This window comes from Vespula pensylvanica, chromosome 23, assembly GCF_014466175.1.
Source record: "Vespula pensylvanica isolate Volc-1 chromosome 23, ASM1446617v1, whole genome shotgun sequence".
NCBI classification, from domain to species: Eukaryota; Metazoa; Arthropoda; class Insecta; order Hymenoptera; family Vespidae; genus Vespula; species Vespula pensylvanica.
This window is the reverse complement of record NC_057707.1, coordinates 1,459,544-1,482,043: the sequence shown is the minus strand read 5'-3', so window position 1 is coordinate 1,482,043 and position 22,500 is coordinate 1,459,544. Positions and strand designations below refer to the sequence as shown.

At 33.6% G+C, this 22,500-nt stretch overlaps 1 protein-coding gene and 1 long non-coding RNA gene across 2 annotated transcripts in view; both read right to left on the bottom strand.

Annotated features, from left to right (window-relative positions):
* The window catches only part of LOC122636773 (TWiK family of potassium channels protein 18-like), a 204,643-nt gene extending 191,759 nt beyond the window's left edge, over positions 1–12,884 (bottom strand). The window contains exons 1-3 of the mRNA XM_043828382.1: positions 12,763–12,884; positions 10,691–11,040; positions 227–229 (exon numbers count right to left, since the gene is read on the bottom strand). The gene's annotated coding sequence lies outside the window, so the exon portion shown is untranslated. The remainder of the gene's footprint in view (positions 1–226; positions 230–10,690; positions 11,041–12,762) is intronic.
* A 7,786-nt stretch (positions 12,885–20,670) lies between these two features.
* On the bottom strand, positions 20,671–22,170 carry LOC122636756. Its single transcript, XR_006329026.1, has 3 exons — positions 22,034–22,170; positions 21,475–21,816; positions 20,671–21,082 (listed from the first exon to the last, which is right to left on the bottom strand). It is a non-coding gene; the product is annotated as an uncharacterized LOC122636756 (long non-coding RNA).
* Positions 22,171–22,500: the final 330 nt, after the last annotated feature.

The window sequence follows — 22,500 nt, the reverse complement described above, 5'->3', positions numbered from 1 at the left end:
TACATATAATTTATGTACCATACGTCAGATTGAAATAACAGCTGTATAAATCATTTCTCTCAATTGGCTTTATAGTATAAAGAATTTTCTGACTTCGGTCAAGGCGCCATTTTGTACCACCTGACCCTTCCATTCCCTTATCTATCTATCTATCTATCTATCTATCTATCTATCTATCTATCTATCTATCTATCTATCTATCTATCTCTTTCTCTCACTATCCAACCAACTTTTAACTGCATCAGAGCCACGAACTTCCAAGCAAGCGTTACAACCGAAAGTTACTTGACTTCGCGTCTAATAAGAACCTACCCACGATAGGAAGTTCGAGGCTTTCGACTACGATAACGACGATGTTGTTGGAGTAACGGTCGAAAGTCCTCCATCCCTTTTCTATGTACACTCGCTTCTCCCTACAATCTCCCTCCTCGCAACCCCTTTTATTCGCTCGTAAGAAAACAATGTACCTACACGTTCGACGTTTCACGAGAAGTGATTTTAGTCACGCAATTCCGAAGGAAAGGTCATGTCGTTAGAATTTAAAGCTAAAGAATTTGCAACGATCGATTTTACGAGAGATTCTTACGAAGTAAAAATATAAAAGAGAAGGAAGGAAAGAAAGAGAGAGTAGAAAATTGTTATAGACATGATAAGGTAAAATCAAAACTTTCGATGTCTCAACGATTTTTAGCGAAAGATTTTAAAGATGGCTGCTGTATGATCCAAATAAATCCAATCGATCGGGTTAGATATAAGCGAAAGGGAAACACTCGTTACGTGTCTTTCGATTCCACTAAAAATCTCATCCTCCGGTAATCAGACCGACGGAACAATCGTGCTTTCGTTGCATCGTAAAATGACGGGGCCGCATGTGAAAGGAATATGTAGGTATGTACGTACATACATACATACATACATACATGTAACGTTCACGAGAGAGTAAAAGGTAAGCGAACTAGCGTGTACATAAACGAAAGGAGAGAGAGAGAGAGATGGGAATAGAAGCGAAGAGAAAGAAAAGGAAGGATAAAATCCTGACACGCGTCAGTCTCGTTTATCGTACGAGAAGCGAGACGTGCACGTATCTAGGCCAGGCATTTATCGTAGTAATAAACATCTTTCTATATTTTCACCGTCGATCACGACGAATTTAGGACGAATTTTTCGATGACAAAAATATATATGCATTTCTTTTTTTTTTTTTTTTTTTTTTTTTTTTTTTAAGTTTCTTCATACGACGCTAAAAGAGATAAAACATCAGACGAGATTACGATCTTTCGATTTGCGATCTTTGAAAGATAACCGATTGATTAATTAACACGAGCAAACTTTCTTCCACCGAAGAAATTTAGTTTCATCTTAGTATTGAATTCTATTTAAAACTCGATCCGAAGGTTTGGATCTTCTACTCGCTTCGCTTGATAGAAAAGTATGACTTTGATATCGATTTATCTGTTCCCCTAACATATATACATATACATGTAGATAATATATATATATACTACACACACACACACACATACATATATATATAGGTAGGTGTACTATATACGAAAAGATGCTTTTATACATGCTACGATCTACGAGCCGAGCTTTTAGGCGATCTCCGACCTACGGTTACCATCAGCGAAATTGCAAGCTCTCCTTTGTATTCGTCCCGTGCACTCGTTCGATCTTTCCCTTCTCAATTTTTAGCGACATAAATATAACAACGCGGCACTCTCGACGTCGGCTTAAGTTGAAAATAATGGAAGGATACTCGGGAAAAGGGCCATCTCTTCCTGACGTTCCTACGTATTTCAGGATCATATGTTGTTTCATAGCACTTTACAATTATCTTTTACGATCGATAACGATCTCTATTGTAACCATCGTCACATACTTTAAAACATCTCGCTAAACTTGAAAAATCCTACTGTAGCTTGTAAACGAATGTAAAGCAAAAAAGAAAGGAGAGAGAGAGAGAGAGAGAGAGAGAGAGAGAGAGAGAGAGAGAGAAAAGAGCGCGGTGAAAGAGACAGAGAAAGAGAGAGGAGCAAAAACGAGCGTGCGACTTAAATAATCCATCTCCATTTGCGAGTTACAAGTACATACGAATGCTTCTAACCGAGTTTGTTCGTCGGTACTCCGTAGTCGCGTCGAACAATGTGCAAAATATAAAAGCAGATAGAGAAAGAGAGATATAGATGTCACGAAACATGTACTTGAGTGAGCGAGAAAGAGAGAAACTTCAGTAATATCGCAACTCGTTACTTTCATCGGTATACCTAACCCAGTTGTCAAATCATATAGTTTGCTTTTAACTCGTTCAACGGTACATCACCTCCCAACCTCCTCCTCCCCCTTCTCCTTCCCCTTCCCCTTCTCCTCCTCCTCCTATTTCTCCTCTTGCTCTAGCTCGTCTCTCTTTCTCTTTCTCTTTCTCTTTCCAATCCTTTCCATGTGAAATATATCCGACATATGCAAACAATCTCCAGTATCCGAGAAACTTTACGTTCTGCAAGTCAAACACGACACGAATGCGGTCGTATTTTAATAATACTTCTCGAGGACAATAGCAACTGCTAGTTCGAGATAGCCAATACTTGGCAATTTGAAATCCCGAACAACTTTCATAAACATATTTGTGGAATAATTTTATCGATTCGATGCAATTTTATTTGGTAGAAAATTTGCTTTTTCTTTCTCTTTTCTTTTTTGTTTTTTATTTTTTTTTTTTTGCCCTTTAAATAATCCAAGAGAAATATTTAAGTGTTCGACTTTAAATGGAATACCTATAGTATAGGAATTTTCGTGTTTTAAAGTTTCAAACGAACGTGTAATATATATATATATATATATATATATATATATATATATATATCGTTGTTATTTGCTTAGAGAATTAATTGCCGGTGAAACGATCGTCGTTCGACACGAGGAAAGACTTATCGAGATAGAGGAAGTACGAAAAGCCGAGACGGATCGATCGTAAGAGAGTAGCGCGTGCCATTTAACGATAAAAATCCTTCGAGAGGCCGACGTTGAACGCCGACACGGTCGTTTAAAGAACGTAAATCGAGGAGTACCGGCTGAGAGCGTTTTCGAATTAGTGGACTACGTTTAATCAACGGGAATCGTAAATTTAACCGCGGTACTCGTTAGCGTCTATCGAACTCTCTAACGAAAAAGAAAAAGGAAAGAAAGAAATAAAGAAAGAAAAAGAAAAAAGAAAAGAGAATTTCTACGGTTCTAGACGAACGATTTTCAGACTCGAGAATCATAGCCGACTTGGTAAAGAAGAAGAAGGGAGGAAAAGTGAGCGAGAAAGAAGAAAAGAAAGAAAAACGAAGAAAAAGAAACTGGGGGAAAAAAAAATGAGGAAAAGTAACAACAATAAGGAAAATGAAAAAAGGGGTGGATGAATGAAGGAAGGATATAGCGAAGAATGATTGTAAAGAGATACTATAGGAGAGAAGTCGAACAAAAAAAAAAAAAAGAAAGAAAAAAAAATAATAATAAAAAGAACAGGTGGAACGTTTCGCGAACAGAGTGCGAGAGTCAAAAGTTTCGAAGGGTAAAAGTCGCGGGCGTTGGCACTTTTTTAATTAAACTTTCCACCAACCCCCTTCTCTCCTCCATCGACCTTGCGGATATTCCACGCAATGGCCGCTGATGCGACCGCACGAAGACCACCGTCGTGGCCACGCGACGCGGGCTTGAGAACTCTCTGGAATTTATTAAAAAAAAAAAAGAGAGAGAAAAGAAAGAAAGAAAGGAAGAAAGAAAGAAGGGAAAATTTTGAAAAAGAAAAATGACAAAAGTGACAGAGAGAGAGAGAGAGAGAGAGAGAGAGAAAAGATTTGCAAGAGAATAATTTTCGAATCCTACTCGTTCGAAAGGAAACCGCACGTTGAATTAATTTTCATTCTTGCTAAACCAGTATGATAAAGCACGATTATTGTATTCCAGCATCACGTTATTCGACGCATGAAAACTCCATTGGGGGTTTTAGCATTGAAACGACGAACGCTGTTCTCGTTGTTTAACACGTTGACTGCTTTTGTCAATCCTGCATAAATCAATAGGTATTATCTATCTAATATTTTATCGGGGGATGTTCTTTTTTTTTTTTTTTTTTTTTTTTTTTTTTAAACAAGAGTATATGTTATAGGAAAAGGATGAAACGCAATAACCCAAAAATCTTTCATACTTTTTATGATGAAAAGATGATATAAAACTAAATAAAATCTTGTAAAATATATTCGTATGACCTATTTTATTCTGCAAATATATACATGCGTGTATGTGTATGTGTGTAGAAGAAAAATCTGCAGAATAAAATAAATCATTCTATGATACAGATAAATATTCTATGATACTACAAATCATATATATATATATATATATATATATATATATATATATACTCTCAAGAATTAACGATATATAATATTTACAATATATTCAAACATTTATCTATTCATCGAATCAATGAAAGATTGAAAATAATGATAAGATTAAGAAGGAAAGGGTTCAAAGAAAGGCGTTCAAACGGTCGTGATAACGAGATGAAAAGATAAGAGTGCTAAGAGCAGGAAGGGTGGCATCCGTGTCGCGAGACGAGAGTCAAGGGTTGGTCCGAAAAAGGAAGAAATGCCGTAGGCGTCGTATAAGAGATGCACCAGTCTGGAATAGCGATGAAAGTCGAAAGGTTAAGCGCCTTATAGGATTCCACGGGTTCGAAACGCTTCGTGAGAAAAGTGTCATTTATGTCGACGTGCCTCGCGTGCTAGGAACCGCGAAAAGGGCACCACTGATGTTTATCACTGAAAAATAGGCTTCCGACGACGACGACGACGACGACGACGACGATAAAAAACGATGAGGACCGTGCGGTAAAAGAGAAAATATAGGGTTCGTGCTCATAACACGAACGTGGACTTTTCTATGATCCAAAAACGAAAAAAAAAAAAAGGTCGCCATATTCCCATATCCTTCTTGCAATAACAGAATAAAAGAAACCGATTAGAATAACAAAGATTATCGTATGTTTTAGAGAATTAAAAAAAAGTATTCCATACGTTTGTAGTACCGTCGATCGAATATTTAATTTAATACAATACGGTGCACAGAGGAAGAGAAAAAATATAAAATGCCTTCGCCTGAAAGGTAACATACATATCTAATAAAAAATCTCAACGATTCTCACGAACCACCTGTTATCAGGAAATAGTATCATTATTAAGAGATTATGATTCCACAGATTTAACCACGATATAATACGCACGCGCATACATACCTATGTGTGTACATAAGTATACACATAGACATGCATATTATACGTGCATGCGATGGTAACAATAAATAGCTGAGAGAGCAAGAGAACAATGCGACCTACTCGATATGTAATAAATACTTAATGAACAGTCGTGGGTGTCGATATACCCGGGGCTCACTTTCCGCCAATTATCGATTCGATCGAACCACCGACGCCACCATCACTACCACCACTACTACCATCACCAGTACTACTACCACCACCGATACTACTACCATCTCCTATGCGTAAAGAGAAAGAGAGAAAGAGAGAAAGAGAGAGAGAGAGAGAGAGACATACACATACATCTCCCCAAGAGATAATACCAGCGAACTCGTCGTCGGCAAACGGGTAAATGCGTTATCCAGCATAAATTCGTCGAAAACGTCATGCCATTAATCTTACGTGATTAATGTCCATTTATCGATCGAACTACCCTCTTCTTCCTACTCCATACTATCCCTCACATAGCCACGCGAAAAGCGCATCGAATATATTCGCGAGAGTACTCTTCTTCTTCTTCTTCTTTTTATCTACTCGAGCTTTATATTCGAAGTTCAAAAGTCGATACTTTTCTTTCTCTTTCTCTTTACCTCTCTCTTTCTCTCTCTCTCTCTCTCTGTATTCTACCTTTTCCCAACATCTCTGTGGTATCGCCAATAATAACAACCGAAGAATGTAACAACAACGACAATAACAACAAAATAACCGCAACGTAACGTTACGACAACGTTAACGATGAAAACAAAACAGACAGCGACAGGTTCGCCGCAAAACCGGTAGATCGATTCGTTTCCGTCGAGGGTTGCATCCCACGAAGCTGAGTCTCGAAATACCACCAACACTACCACCACTAACATCACAGACACTAACGCTACTATCACTACGCACTAACACCATCACTATCGCACTATTTTCCTATTTTACCTTGAATAAATCTAAACGATAACGAGCGTAACCGCATCCAAGCCATTTTCAATCCTTTCCGACTTTCTTCCGACTCTCGTTCTTCTTTTATCATCCATTATATCGTATAATTTCTCTAATTTCTTTTTCTCATCGACGATTCCTTTTTTCTCGTGATCATCGTTACATCGTATCTATGCTGATTTATATTCCTTTACGATTTACTCCCTTCTAAGATTAAAACAAACAAAAAATAAATAAATAAATAAATAAATAAATAAATAAATAAATAGACAAGACAGAACTATTATTTCCACTGATATACGTGTTCCATTATTTCTTTCAAAATATTTTAAATATCATGGTAATCGTCATATAGAGAACGTACAAGGTTTAACCTGGAATGAACGCGCGAAAAATAAAATAATCGGATGAGAAAAAATCGTACCGCGAGTACCGATTTACGAGGGAAGGTTTAAAAGCTCGTGCATTCCGATAAAAAAAAAAAAAAAAAAAAGAGAGAGAGAGAAAAAAAGAATGAAAAAAGAAGAAAAAAAAGAGAAAATGTGGAGAGAGAGAAAGAGAGAGAGAGAGAGAGAGAGAGAGAGAGAGAGAGAGAAAAGAACAAAAAATACAAAGCTTGTATAGGAGAGACCGGCGATCGAATTAAAACCTACCATCGCTAGCTAACTTTTCATCCAACTTTTTTTTTTTCTTTTTATTTGTTCGATTCATCCCTCCCTCGCGTATCGCCCTCTCTCTCTCTCTCTCTCTCTCTCTCTCTCTCTCTCTCTCTCTCTCTCTGTCTCTCTCTTTTTCTCTCTGTCTCTCTCTTTTTCTCTCTTTCTATTTCCCTTTCGCTCATTCTCATCGCAGGGAAAAAGCACGTGATCAGAATGTTCATTGGTAATTCAGTGCAATCGTACTGGTTGAAGAAGAAGCTCCCTAGAGAAGTCGACGTAGTGGTCGAATGAAGATAGCAAAAGTCGCGAGCTTCCGGAAGCTCGCTGAAAATTGCTTCGAAATCGACGTAGGTAAAACGAAGGGAGAAACTCTCTCTTTCTTTCTTTCTTTCTTTCTTTCTTTCTCTTCCTCTCTCTCTCTCTCTCTCTCTCTCTCTCTCTCTCTCTCTCTCTCTCTCTCGAATGTTGGACTTTCAAAGTGAATGTGCAAGAGCTTCTCTTCGGGGGAAAGTGTTGCGGTTGAGAGAAGAAAGAAGTTGAGAGTAAAGATGTTCTTGCTTCGAAGAGATTAAAATAGAAGAAGTAGAGAGAGAAAGAGAGAGAGAGAGAGAGAGAGAGAAGGAATGATTTCCTATTCAACGAAGATCACTTGGAAGCTGCAAGCTTTACATATAATGAAAATTCGTACGTTTCGAAGCAGTTGTAGAGAAAAAAAAAACATAAAAAGAAAAAAAGAGAGAAAGAAAGAAAGAAAGAGAGAGAGAGAGAGAGAGAGAGAGAGAGTGAGTCGATTACTTTGATTTGAAAAATGTTGTTGAACATTACGATAAAATGATGAATAAAATAAGAATTCTAATGGTACTTCTTCTCCAAGAGAATTCTTCTCTCTCTCTCTCTCTCTCTCTCTCTCTCTCTCTTTTTTTTGTTTTAATTCATGTCGATAAATCGAATATCCCCAAAAGATATGAAGGTTTTACGGTATTTGAAAAGCTCGAGTCGAATGATCAAAGCTCTGTGAAAAGAGAAGATGCTCGATGGCAGTATTATTCGTAGAATGGGACAGCTAGGAAATTCAAAAGCGTATGTTTGTCGTGTCCACTTGATGATCACTTCCCGGAATTGGCCTCGTGTCACCAAGGGAATTTCAGGAGTCTTCTCTCTTGTGGTCTTGTCGTAAGGGAATTCACTAAAATTAAATTAGAGAAGCTTCTCTAGATCTATCTATCTCTCTCTCTCTCTCTCTCTCTCTCTCTCTCTCTCTCTCTCTCTCTCTCTCTTTATATATATATATGTATGTGTGTGTGTGTGTGTGTATCGCCGTAACTTTAACACTTCGACTGTAAAATTTTGAAAAACATATTTTATAAGCACGATCGACTATTTTATTTCAAAGAGTCTCATTACGAATGTAAGAAGACTTAAAGTGGATATTTATCCCAATTATTTTTCTTAGTCTCGAAAACTTTTGAAAATTTGACCAATCTACTATTACTACTATTACTATTACTACTACTACTACTACTACTACTACTACTACTACTACTATTACTACTACTAGATACAGAGAAAGCAACGCTGACGAGGCAAAATCACGTCGAACGCTTTTCTACAACTTTGAAAAACTTGCTCGTGCCTCGAAGGAAACTCTCGAAAATTGTCTGATTCAACTTGCTCTCTCGAAATACGGAAAACAGGAATGAGTATCTAACTCGAGACTCTTCGTTCGACAGCACGCGATATAACTATCTCCGAATTAACGATAGAGAAAGTTCGTTCGAAAGATTATACTATTTCTTTGTGAAGAAAAAAAAAAAAAATAGAAGAAAGAAAACTTCCTAATGTCTACGATGAAATCTCTGACGAAATATCGACCGTAAAAAGAAATTCTATTATCCCATATACCTAATCCAAAGATAGTAGATATCTCTTCTATGCAGGTGATAAAAAAATAAAATAAAATAAAATAAAAAAGAAAGAAAAAGAAAAGAAAAGAAAAAATAAAAAAAGGGAAAACACGATTCGATGAAATCATTCCAGACCGACGACGAAATCGTCATAAAATATTCGTGAGAAAGCAGAGCCAGCGAACTTTATCGTCGTTGAAAGCTGTCGTGAAAAATGTCGACGTGTTCGATCGTCTAATCTTTCATCTCGATCCAACATTGAAATAAATTATAAAGAAGCTTTGGATATGTTTTCGTGCATCACCCTTATGTACAATAATATTATATTTCAAATATAATTCTCGTACGATAGATTTGAAACATATTATATGAACGAAATATAACAAGCTTATTATTATATCCGTTAATCTTAAAAGATCGTTCGAATGAATCGCGGATTAAAAATCACGCGAGATTTCGCGTCTTCTTCTTATAACAATAAATTCGCTTAAATTCAAGGCCTATTTAACGTCGCTGCAGAAATTACGAAAAAGGAGGAAGAGAAAAAAGAGAGATAGAAAGAGAGAAAATCTAACGTAGATACGCTAAGGTATATCCGTTGGATGCTTTCCAGTAGGATGCCCGTGGCAGCAGATTTTGGGAAAGCTTTCGAAATAGTAGAACGATCGTGAGCTTGGTATTACAGATATTAGCGTCGCCAGTAACTCTTTCGAAACGGTCTTGGCACGTTCAGAGAGGGTAGCAACTTTACCTCCTGCTTTTCGAGCAAGGCCTACGTTGAATATCGTACATAGATCGTAAACGCATCGGTAAATGTGCCAACGATGGTAATTTTTAACACCTTCCTTTCACTTTCAATACTTTCGTGTATGTATGTATGTATGTATGTATGTATGTATGTATGTATGTATATCGTCATATAAAACTTTGATGAAATTCGAGCAACGAAAGAAAAATAAATCGAATAACCACTTCGGTAGATAGGTTTAACGATATCTTTTGCAAAGTTCAAAGACTGAAAACATCGATTGGTTGTTCCTCTCCATTTTCGTCGAACTAAAATCAACGGTTATATCTTTTATTTCATCCATTTATTACGCTTTGCACGTAAGACGAAATCAATCTTGCAAACTCGACGGTTTTTCCAAACAAAACTGACAAACTCGATCGGATTTAAAAGAATGAAAGATAAAAAAAAGAAGAAAGAGAAAAATTGAAATAGGTCAACAAGGCAGAAGAGATAAAAAGAAACGCGAGAGAGAAAGAGAGAGAGAGAGAGAGAGAGAGAGAGAGAGAGAGAGAGAGAGAGAGAGAGAGATAAAGAAAGACGAAGTAGAGGATACTTCGATGAAGTTTCACGGTAAAAAGAGAGAAATAAAGATCCCATCTAAATCTCACGTCTCTTACGGTTTTAAAGAGAATTCGAGACACTATCTTTCCTTTGTAACTTCGTCGACCTAATTTAATCGGAATCGAGGGTGTGATTTTGTAACTACGAAAAAGTAGGATAATTTATAAACTGGTGAGTTCACTCCGACAGATTAATTGATACCGGTGTACTACATACACATACGCCTATATATTCGCATCTATAAATGACTGAGAGAAAAAGGCAAAACGTTGCCACGGAGAATCGATCTTTGAACAATTGTTACGTGAAACAATTCGTTGCAGCCGCTGAGCAATAATCTCCTACGAGCAATCTCGTAATTCAGCGTAAAATAACAGATGCGAATAACAGCGTTCGGTAAACGTGATTATTTGGTAAACGTCAGGAACGTAGGCGACGAGTCGCGGTCATAAATCGAAGAAAATTTAATGCAGCCCGAATGTAAAGCGAAATAAACTATACTAAACTCGATTAGAGTTTTCAAATGAAACAGATAGAGAAGACTTACCGTTGCTTTTCCAAAATATCGACAATTTTCTCGAAAGAAATCACCATCCTTGTTCGATCCATTCAACGAACTTCAAAGTCTTGGATTATCCGTTGTTTTTACGACGTTGCTTTTATCCGACATGTTTTCTCATTACTCACTGCTTGAAAAAAGAAAAACTTCAAAGTTCATATCAAGTGTCAGTCAGTCAATCAGTCAGTCAGTCAGTCAGTCAGTCAATCGATCAGTGAGTCGAAGTAAAAATATCGAAATATCTCGGAAGTTTATCACAGTCACTCTAGTAGTCGCAGTAACACTGTCTTTTTTTCAGATATCACGACGATAGTTGAAATTAGTTGGACGTTTCACTACTTGAAAAAAATTTGAAAGAAATTGAAAAATCTGACGGAGAACTAAAATGAAACGTAGAGAAGTAATATCTATGTATATATGTGTATATCGATAATGCATATCCACTGATTATCGAATGGCGATGAAATTAACTAGGATTCTTCTGGAGGAATCAATCAAATTTCGTGGATATTATCGCGAACGGAGAAATGATCGAATGAGATTTCTGTTAACTGACACGAAGAGTACTCGTTAAATTAATTAATCACTCGATTCACGACGCGAAGTAGCCAATTTCCTAGCGGCAAATGCAACTTTTTTTTTTTTTTCCCCCGTCAGTGGACCTCGAAGCGACTCTCGCGTGGTTGCGCTTTCACGAGTCAATTCATCGACCAGCAATGTCGAGTACCTACTTTAATTGCGAATTATCGCCTTGTTGCAAAATTCTATCGCGCTCTACTACCCTTGAAATAATTTACGTCCGATATATGCACATACATACGTATACATATATATATATATATATATATATATAGACGTACATACATAGATAGATAAATGCATAACCGATGCAAATGCATTTCATGTCTGCTACGCTCTTTGTTATCTCTGATAGGGAAAAAAACATTGCATTCTTTAGTCGAGTTTTCCATTTAAAAAATAGACAAGTTGGATATACGATTCTCCAAACACTGAAAGTTCTCCTTTAGCTTGTATCCTATACAATACCGAATGGTTGAGTCGATGATTAATGCTATTATTTTTTATCCCTTTTTTTTTTTTTTTTTTTTTTTTTTTTTTTTTTTTTTTTTTTTTTTTTTTTTTTTTTTTTTTTGTTTACTTTTATTTTCACGAAACAACAAACGCGGTTAAAACAGTACAATAGTTTCTACTTTGCTTGTTATTCATTCTCGACGTTGTAACTTTAACGAAAGTATAAAAACGCTGTTGAAAAATAATTCGACGGATATCTTTCGTAATATCGAAGATACAGAGAACAGTGACTGATTAAAAAAGTAACGTTTACAAATCAATAAAATCATAATCTATTTCTCACGATTTCGATAGGAAATCTATCGTAAAGAAGATCAATTGAAAATAGATGAAATAGAGATGAATCAGACACGAGAGAATTCAACCGTTTTAATAGCCTAGACACATCAAGGTCATTGTCGAGTAAGAACGACGAGCCAGTGGTTGAACCGATTGAACCTCTCCTTCTGGATTAAACGCTACTTGGATTCGACTGGATTCGAATTTGCGCGGGTAAATTGAACGATGTGTCTATCTACACGATTCTCCTATCATCGCAAACACACCCAATTATCCTAACTCTTCGTATCCTCCATTCGAATGAACCATGTTTCGACGAAACGATATACAACAATAAAAACAATTAAGTATCGAAGAATAACGCACACACTTTTGAAAACACGCACAGTATCTTTCACTGTGAGCTCACACACGCACAAACCGATCCGATCATTTTCACCATCTTTCTAATCCTCTTGCAACAGTCACCCTCGTACTCGATCGAAAAATCGTTAACGAAAAAACGACAAAATGAAAGACACCCAATAAGATTCAAATTCGAAATGAATAATTCGATTCGTACGAATTACTCCGACACTTACTTGTTCATCGATGCAAAAAAAAAAAATTTACAAAAAATTACAAAAAAAAAAGAGAGAGAGAGAGATAGATAGATAGATAGATAGAGAGAGAGAAAGAGAGAGATATACGATAGAAATATCAGAAAAAGAAACGACGTTTCTTTGGAAACGTCGAAACGATGCTCGCATTTGACGATTCGAAAGGAAGACCACACGAGAATACGCACTGACACGAAGTAAACACGGCGGTGGCGGAGCGAGCAATGGTGGAAAGCTGCGAGTTCGCAATTCGCGAATCCCCACTACCAACGAATGTAGACGAACTTATCCGAACATGGCCGATGTCAAACGAAGGTCAATGTACGCTAGGAGAACAGTCTCGGTATAGTAGCGGACAATTAATCGCGGGAAATTTAATGCTGGATCGATAAGTTCGAAACGTTTCTCTTTCTAGCCATGACAACAATAGGAGAAAACACATTTTTACCCTCGTCGGTAATAATATCTATCTCTATTTCCACTCCCACTCTACCACAAACATCCCTATTTTTCATCCCTATTAACCTCACTTTCACGAAATCTTAATTATAACCTCTCTTTAGTTACAATTCGTTCGATTATCTCTTTCTTCTTTATTTAATCATTGCGAACTGCAAGGAATGAAGAAAAAAAAAAAAAGAAAAGAAAGAAAGAAAGAAAGACAAATGAAATATATGGAAATTTTTATTCCTAATGATTAATAATGGATTGAAGTAAAAGTTGAAAAATTGAATCTTTAAGAATATGTTAAAAATTGAAAATAGATATAAATAATAAATTAAATGTTTCGTCGGCTATCTTTGCTTAGTAGAGGATCGATCGATCGAAAGAATAATTGTGAAATAATTCGTGTGATTTCTTTTTTTTTCTTTTTTTTTTTTTTTTTTTCTTTCTAAAATCGCATTTCACGTTTTACGAAAGGAATAATAAATTATACTTAAGATTAAGTCGTATTAATTAACGTTACGTAGAAAATTATTCTAACTTTAAGTTACAGGGGAAGTGAAATTTTATTTCTCCATGAAATGTTACATCCAATTATGCGAATTAGCGTACAAAGTTAAAACGATCCATGGGAGCTTTTCAAAATCTCGATTTGTTACGGTTGTCGGTAAAACTTATGAAAAATTTTGATTAAGGTACGTCGATATGACAAAAGCGACAATTCTCAGCAAATAGGCTTGTCTATAGTCGATCCAACGATGTTCCGTTCTAAAACAGAAAGAAGATAAATTAGTTATATTATAATTGCAAACTGCGTGTATGTACGCATGGAAACGTAAGAGAGAAAAGAAATAGGTTATTTCCATAATTAATACAACGATGTTAACCTAGAACCAAAAAAAAAAGATATATTTAATTATTTTGTAATCGTAAACAAAGCATATAAAGACATGCAGGTAGAAATGCACGTCCATTGAACGTGCTGGCAGATGCATTTTTTATTCCCTAACCATTTCTACTCTTCTCTCCTTTGCTCTACAAATAAATCAAATCTGAATAAAAAGTTAATGGCTCTCAAAGTTTACTCGAACAATAAAAACAAACAAAGAAAAGAAAAGAAAAAAAAAAAAACGAGAAAGAGAGAGAAGTAAAATGATCTAAAAGTATTTATCACAAGGATGAATGTAATATATTCGACCGGAGAAAACAAAAATTTTTTTACATCTGAAAATTTCATGGAACGGCAAAATATATATATATATATATATGTATATGTATATATGTGTGTGTATTTAATTAAACGTTTTTGAAACGAACCAAAAAGTAAATAAAAAAAGAAAATGAAAACTCTAACGCATCGAGATATATGCATTGAACAAAACACACCATTCTCGAACTATTATATTTTTAAAAGATATAATTAAATCCGATATCTAAATATATTCTATACTTAATTAAATAATTATACATTTGTAATCATGTCCGATGATCGAAAAGATGAAATGGTTCGTCTCCGTCAACGATGATTATTATTGACGAGCAAAATGACTATGTAATAAAATATAAATCAAAGATAAAATCACAAAGCATTAATTAAAGTTTTGAAGGAGCTTTGAAAAATAATTTGTAATCGATAATTACCTTCTTCGGCTACGATTTGTTTGACAAATTTGTTGAAATCTTCTTCACTTAATCACTGTATCGAAATAAAACGAATGAGGAAAAGAAAACGGGAATGAAAAATACGATTAAAAAATTTATCCGAAAGAATCCGATTCGAATTTCTCTTACATGATTTTCGATTTAATCGATGCATCTATAATTAATACTTCGTAGTAGATAAATTAGAAGAAACTAACGATTGAAATTATAAAATCTATGATATGTTTTATAACTTTACTTTTTTTATTTGATCAGTTTTACTTTTTCCTTTTTAATACTTTTACTTTAACGTACACTGTATAAACAATGTATGTATATATTCTATAAATCATTAGAATGAACAGAAACAACCAAACAGAAATAACGAAACGTTAATATTCTTAATATTAAATATCGAAAATGTAGAAAAATCTCTGCTAATTCGAAAGAAAGGAATTTCTAAAGAATTACAAAGACTTTTAAATTGTTTGATATCGATATATTATATATTGTGCGTGTGTATACCAATATAAATATTAGCAAAATATAAAGAGAGAGAAAAAAAAAGGTTATTTTCAACATAAATACTAGTACGTACTAATATGTAAACATACTAATAACATACGAGTATTATTTTATTTATTAAAATATGATTTATTTAATATTCAAAACGATCGAGTGTCATTTTGCATGAGGCATTATTGAATTAAATATAAATATTAGAAGATACTAATATAGTATATTAATATAATATATTAACATACTCTAAGTTAATATAATATATTAACTTAGTTAATGTTATTATTATATTATTAGTATATATAATATTATTATTGATGAGGCATTATTTAATTAAATATAAATATTAGAAGATACTAATATAGTATATTAATACAATATAATAACATACTCCAAGTTAATATAATATATTAACTTGATTAATATTATTATTATATTATTAATATATTATTTATTAAATTAACATTGTTTTTTCGTTTTTTTTTTTTTTTGTTTTTATTATCATACCATTTTGATATTGAAAACAATTAAATATTTTCTATTATAAATCTATATAAATGACTATGAATTTCGAATTGAAACGATGTATTATTCACCGTCTAACACATACACACAGGTGCAAAATACATCGTACGCAATCACTAACGCAATGACAGTCGCTAATGAGAGGAAACTTAAAACTAAACCCCTACTAACTGTTTCTCACTCATACGAGTAACACCTGGGCACACGCGCAAATGAGAACGCAGATGACATGGATGGGAGAAACAGAAATTAGTTTATTAGTAGGTGAAAATCCTGATTTAAAAATTGATTAATTTATTCCACAAGTGCTGCCGGTCTACGATTCTAAGTCTCGAAAGTCGACATTTTTCTTTCAAAAACAATAACTCTATCGAGACTTTTCATTTGTCAAAATAATTGATCAAATATCGAATTAAATTTCCATATAATCGAATAATCAAAATAACCTCGGACGATTCCTTTCAACAAGTGAATACTCTAATTAAAAAAACATAATCGACCACTTGTTTTCCAAAATCTATCAGTCGCGTTTGTCGTCTTCTTACTCATTTCTTCATATATATTGAAATTAATCATGATCAAATAAATTAACTACGATCCATGTAACGTATACCATATTACATGCTTTTTTTTGGAAATAAATTATCGAGCAAATAAATAGCCTGATTTCATCGCTAACAACGCGAATAAAAACGAAGAAAACAAAAGAGTACAAATGAATTGTACTTTTAATTAAAAACAATTCCAATCGATGAAACAAGAAGATCCTATTCTGAGCTAATAAAAATACGTATGTACATATATATGTATATATAAACAATGGAAAAACATGCACAAAAATAAACATACTATTCGTAAGTAAAACCAATATAAGAGTTACTCACGTACTCGTCAACAATCGATTTAAAAAATTACAACCAGTAACTCGTGTCGATTCTGATCTTTCGTCCTCGACATGATGAGTACTGAAGGAACTTAATTTTTTCACTTACTACTTAAGAAGTTCTACGATGGCTCGAAAACTACGTTGTAAGTTGAGGTTGAGTAGATTGAAATTGTAGATTATTATAATTATAATGATCTGGAAAAAGAATAAAAACGAATGTCGAATAAATTTATTGTCGTAACAAAATCGTAAAATTATCGTTAATGAAATCAAAAAAAAATTACTTACCAACAATTTCCTAAAGAAAATGTGTACTAATTTCTCGATCATCTTCCATGATGCACTTAATTTAATTATTTATTTATTACGAGACGAATTGAATTTAATTCGCGAATTTGAATGATGTGAGATATAATTGTAGTTCTTGAAAAAGAGAATTAAAATTATATACGAACAAAAAAAAAAAAAAAACACTGACTCTATCGCTACTACATTGCACGCAGTCGATTCAAGTTCACTCGTATTTAAAAATTCATTATAAATCACGAAACGCGGCTAAATTTAAGTTAATGAACAAACACTGCTTCTACTGCGCGATTTTTTTTTATGATTATCTGAAAAGAAAAAAAAAATCAAGTTAATAGTGTCATTGTTATAATAAAATAATCATTCATACTATAAAGAAAATATTTTAACAATAGTTTAAAGTTTAAAGTCTTCATTAATCCTTACACAATGATCTCCATAAAGAATGCTTCATTAATACAAATATAAGCATAGAGTCATATTTTAGAAATTTATATTCACTATAATTTTATTTAATTAATATATATTAAGTATAAATTTTATCTTATTTTATTTTATTTTATTTTATTTCATTAATATGTATTAAGTATAATAACATTACAAGGAAACACTGTCTCTAAAACTGCTCTGTACGTAGTCACAAATTATATTTGTAGAAACAAGATTTAAGTATATAATCACAAACAAAAATTAGTTTAAACGAAGAAGAAAACAAATGAAATTCCTCTACATACTCAGTTGTCGATAAAAAATAGAAGAGAAATGAATCAAATAAAGACAATATCACAATTACAAGTCGACTGCATTTACTATTGCCTGACAAAATATTAATATCTTTCTATCTATTATTAATTTTGTTGTAGATAGTTATTTCATAAGAGATTATAATATTTAATCTATTTGGATAAGATTAATTAGATTTAACTATTCAATTGATTAATAATATTAATAAGATTAAAATACAATTCATAATTATTAAATTTTAGTATATCCTTATATAAAATTTCAGTTTTTTTCATGTTAGGTTAATTATATTTTATAGTATAAATAAATTAATTTTTATTATTATGGTATACGTAAACTATATTATAAAATATATTATTATATAAAATGAATGTATCTGTATTAAAATAAAGAGACCTAGTTAACAGCGAAGAGATAAAACTAAGTATATAAAACAAAACTTACATTATGATGACAACGCAGACTCGACAAGACAAGTTGAAGACATGTTGACCGCGTAGACTATTTCCTGAAGTCTGATTGACCGAAACAATATGACGTATAATAATCTGTAAAATAAAAGGATTTTATAAGTAGAAACTAAAATTATTAATATATTTATAACGTATATACGTGATAAGTATATATATATATATATTACAAAAATCGAATATGATAGAAAATATGATCGATTTCGATTAATAATCAACAAATTATTAATCTAAACACAAAATTTTTCTTTAATCGCGAAAATAAAGTTGGAAAATTCGAAAAAAGATATTACGAAGAAATTCTCCCGATAACGATATGACGTCATTTTTTATTTTCGCGAATATCTTTTAAACGCGAAGATATCCCGACTTGCGAACATTCACGCGTGAAGATCGTTTTTTCTGCAATCGATTGATATATAAAAGAAGGATGTACGTTAGGAAAAAACATAATAATTACCTGTAATTAACGAGACGATAAAGCTCCCTTGTAACCGGTATCACAGTAAAACTCAAAATGGCCGAATTATTAACAGAAAGGAAACTAATTGGACCCTCGCGCATGCGCAATGCGAGATTTGCATAATGCCGTCCCCCTCCACTCCCCGCGAAATTCGTAATTTTTCAATTTATCATACGAAAACATCGAAACAATAAAAATATTATATACGAACTTAAAAATTGTCAAAACGGATACTTTATTACTTCCAACTATGGAAATTGATAATTATAAGTCGGTATCTATAGAAATAAAGCTGAAAAAGGTTGAAAAAGAATGACAAAGAAAATATATATGCAAGTATATACAATTATTTTTCACACAAATACCTTTTATTCTCGACACCATCAGGACTCGTAAACATCACTTGAAAGTCATTTACTTGAGAATCTATTGTTATATTGAACGATGAACTGTACGTTAGAAAAAAATATATTAATTATCTGTAATTAGCATAATGAAGAAACTCCGTTACAATTAGTACCATAGAAGAATCTAAAATGACGGATTTATCACCAATAACAAGAGTAACTAGACCCCCCACGTGACAACGAAACTTCCTTAACCCGCGAAATTTCTAATTTTGTGATTTATTACACGAAAATATCGAAACTTTAAAAATATAATATACGAACAAAAAATATAATAAAGTATAATATACAAAAAAAAAAAAGATGTATAGCTTTTTGTATAGCGTACTATGAAAATATTTTAATTAGTAATATTTAGTATCTATAAAAATAAAGATCGAAAAAATAAGTTATAAAGAAAATTGCATAAAATGAAAAGCGATTACATAGATAAATAAAATTACATCTCCTACGCATAATTTCCATTGCCGATAAAGAGAATATTGGAAATTACGTGAACCTTAGAAACTATTCACTAGAGAATTGATTAATAAATGAATATGCCAAAGAATTAGTATCCAATTACTTATAATTAATTCGTCAATTTCTTCTTAACTTACTACTTTTATTAGCAATACTTTTCTTGAGAAAGATTAAATAAAATACTCTCTGCAGTCGTATTTAAAAATATAATAAGACTTTTAGATTTGATTAAAGATTAAAAAAAAAAAAAAAGAAAAAAAAAAAACGTGTACATTTATACTCGCCCTTCGAGCAGTAATAACACGAAATTAGTAATTAAGAGAAACAGAGAGAAAAATTAAAAAAAGGAAGTCTTCCAATTGGAATTAGTACTTGCTTCAATGGTCGAACAATTAAATACCCTGTACTTATGTACACTTTGATCCTTCCAATCAACATTCTAACTCAAAGCAGACAAAGTAACCTTTCTACATTTCAAAGTCCTTCTTTAGTGTGTCTAAAGAGAGAGAGAGAGAGGAAGAGAGAACACCAGTCAAAATAGTTTTTGAATATTTAATATCCGGTTATTCAGTTAGCTCTCAAGGTCTTTCTAGTCTTTTAAAACAATATTCCCATTTCCATAGCTCTCTTATTATAAACGATAATAAAAATCAAAGAGATCTATGATAATAATCTACACGAAAATTTCCAAAAACAAAATCTTCATAATAATAAAATATCAGATGGCTAAATATTTTTACAAAACTATATGTATAGCACCGCATTGGACTCTCTAACAACGTCCTCTTCCTTCCTCTTCCTTCCTCCTGCTCGACAACTGAGATACTCCCGTTGCCTGGCACCAGCATCCTCTAAAGTAAATATTTGACGAGTAGCTCCGCTATCGCGGCAATACCGTTGCTGATGAGGGTTGTGCAGTGTGCACCCTTGCTCCGATCCCTTCATCCACTGGCGTACATCGTCGAGTGTTGGTACGTCACTTTGTAAAATTACAGTTCCTAGGTAGTTTGAAATCGCTCGTTTCTCTTCTCTCTCTCTCCCCCCCCCCCCCCCCCCTCTCTCTCTCTCTCTCTCTCTCTCTCTCTCTCTCTAAACGTAAAACTCCTCGAGCTGGACCAATACGATCGAAATTCATATAAGCTGATCGTTCCTACATTTACATTCGATTCAAATCGAATCGGTTGACTCCCATTCAACTACTTCTTCACAATTCAATATCTGAAAACGTTCGACAAAGTTGATATAATTATTATCGTAAAGAAATAACACGATTATAGACTTTTAATAACGTATGTAGGTATTGCAAGAGACCGCTCACGGCGATATGCGTTCATATTGAAAGTAACGGTAGCTCTCGCATCCAGAAACTCGTCTTAAGTGCGAAACAAGAAAAGTGCATTCTCGATAGTAAGTGCGGGAAGCTTCGAAACCACCACTGGGATCCTGTGGGATTCTCAGGATCGCTCAAAGCGCATAACTGGTATGCACATGTGTCCACTTTCGCATCTGTCGTAGATAGCTATATAAATTTCTTCGTCTGAAACTTAGAGATGATATAAAAATATAGGAAGTATCGTATGGTGATAAACTTTGAGTTCTCATTCATTTCATTTCAATGAGAAAATAAAAGCTTGTTAGATTATATAGAATGAATGAACTATTTCAATGGGAAAGTAAACAAGTGTTTTTCATTTTTAACTTATTATTATTATTATTATTATTATTACTATTACTATTACTATTACTGTTACTGTTACTGTTACTATTATTATTATTATTATTATTATTATTATTATTATTCGAAAAATCTAACTTGTCTTTTTGGCTTTTAAAAAGTATTATCATATACCTATAAACAACAAAGATGTTCAAGCGTTCTCATTGAAATGCACTATCCTAGAGGCAAAATACGATAAAGGAAGATAGTATACGTACACTGGCTTCTCGAATCTATAAAACATAAGCATTATACTTTCTAATCTTGTAGGCTAGCGGCGAGTCTGGCTACTGCATTAACTCTCGAGGCAAATGATGCGTGGCGTATCGCCAACCAAGCAACCCCAAACGACGCTTGGTACCTTGAACGTTGTTTGTTCCTTCTCACTATCGACCAAAACTATTTTCTATTGGCTAGGTCAACACGAAATATGCTTGGATTTAAATCCATCGTGTAACAGGAATCCGATGATGCCTGGATTAGGTATTCATCATTCAATATGCACATGTCCAATCGTCGATTGATAATAAATTGTTTGCATGATAGCAAAATCGATCTACCTATATATTAATAGCTTTATATATATATATATACATATATCAAAATAGAATGTATCAAGAGATCATATTAAATCCATAGGTAACACACACACACACACACACACACACACACACACACATATACACATATAATTAATTGAGAAGAGACAAGTAATTCAACAGTTTAAACGATATAATCGAGAATAAAAGGAAAATTCATAAGTTGAGGAGAACTCACCAGAATGCCAATGGTAACCGCAAGAATAATAATTCATTGATATCTCTGTTTGACCTCATGCATCTCATGATCATGGATAACGGGTAAAATCTCGTTTACGGAATTAAATCCAGTGATGCAAACGTGATTACAGTGGTTTCCAATCGAGTACTGGAAAGCTAATTCTGCTTAAGATTAGCTATGGAATTCCACACGGGTTGAAAGGGGGCAGGGGGAGGGGGAGGGGGAGGAGGAGGGTGAAGGGGAAGAAGAGGGAGGAAGGGAGGAAGGGTAAGAGGAAGGCCACCATTACCACTCCCACGAAGCCACAGTGAAACTTTGCTCTTATTCGTCATTAGTGTACACTGCATCGAGTCGCATAGCATGTATTTACTCTGCGGCCTAAAACTTTCAAGCAATCCTCTCGAACGTTCCTCGTAAAGCGTTCTGAAAGCATACACATTCTCATACATCTGTATTTTTACAAT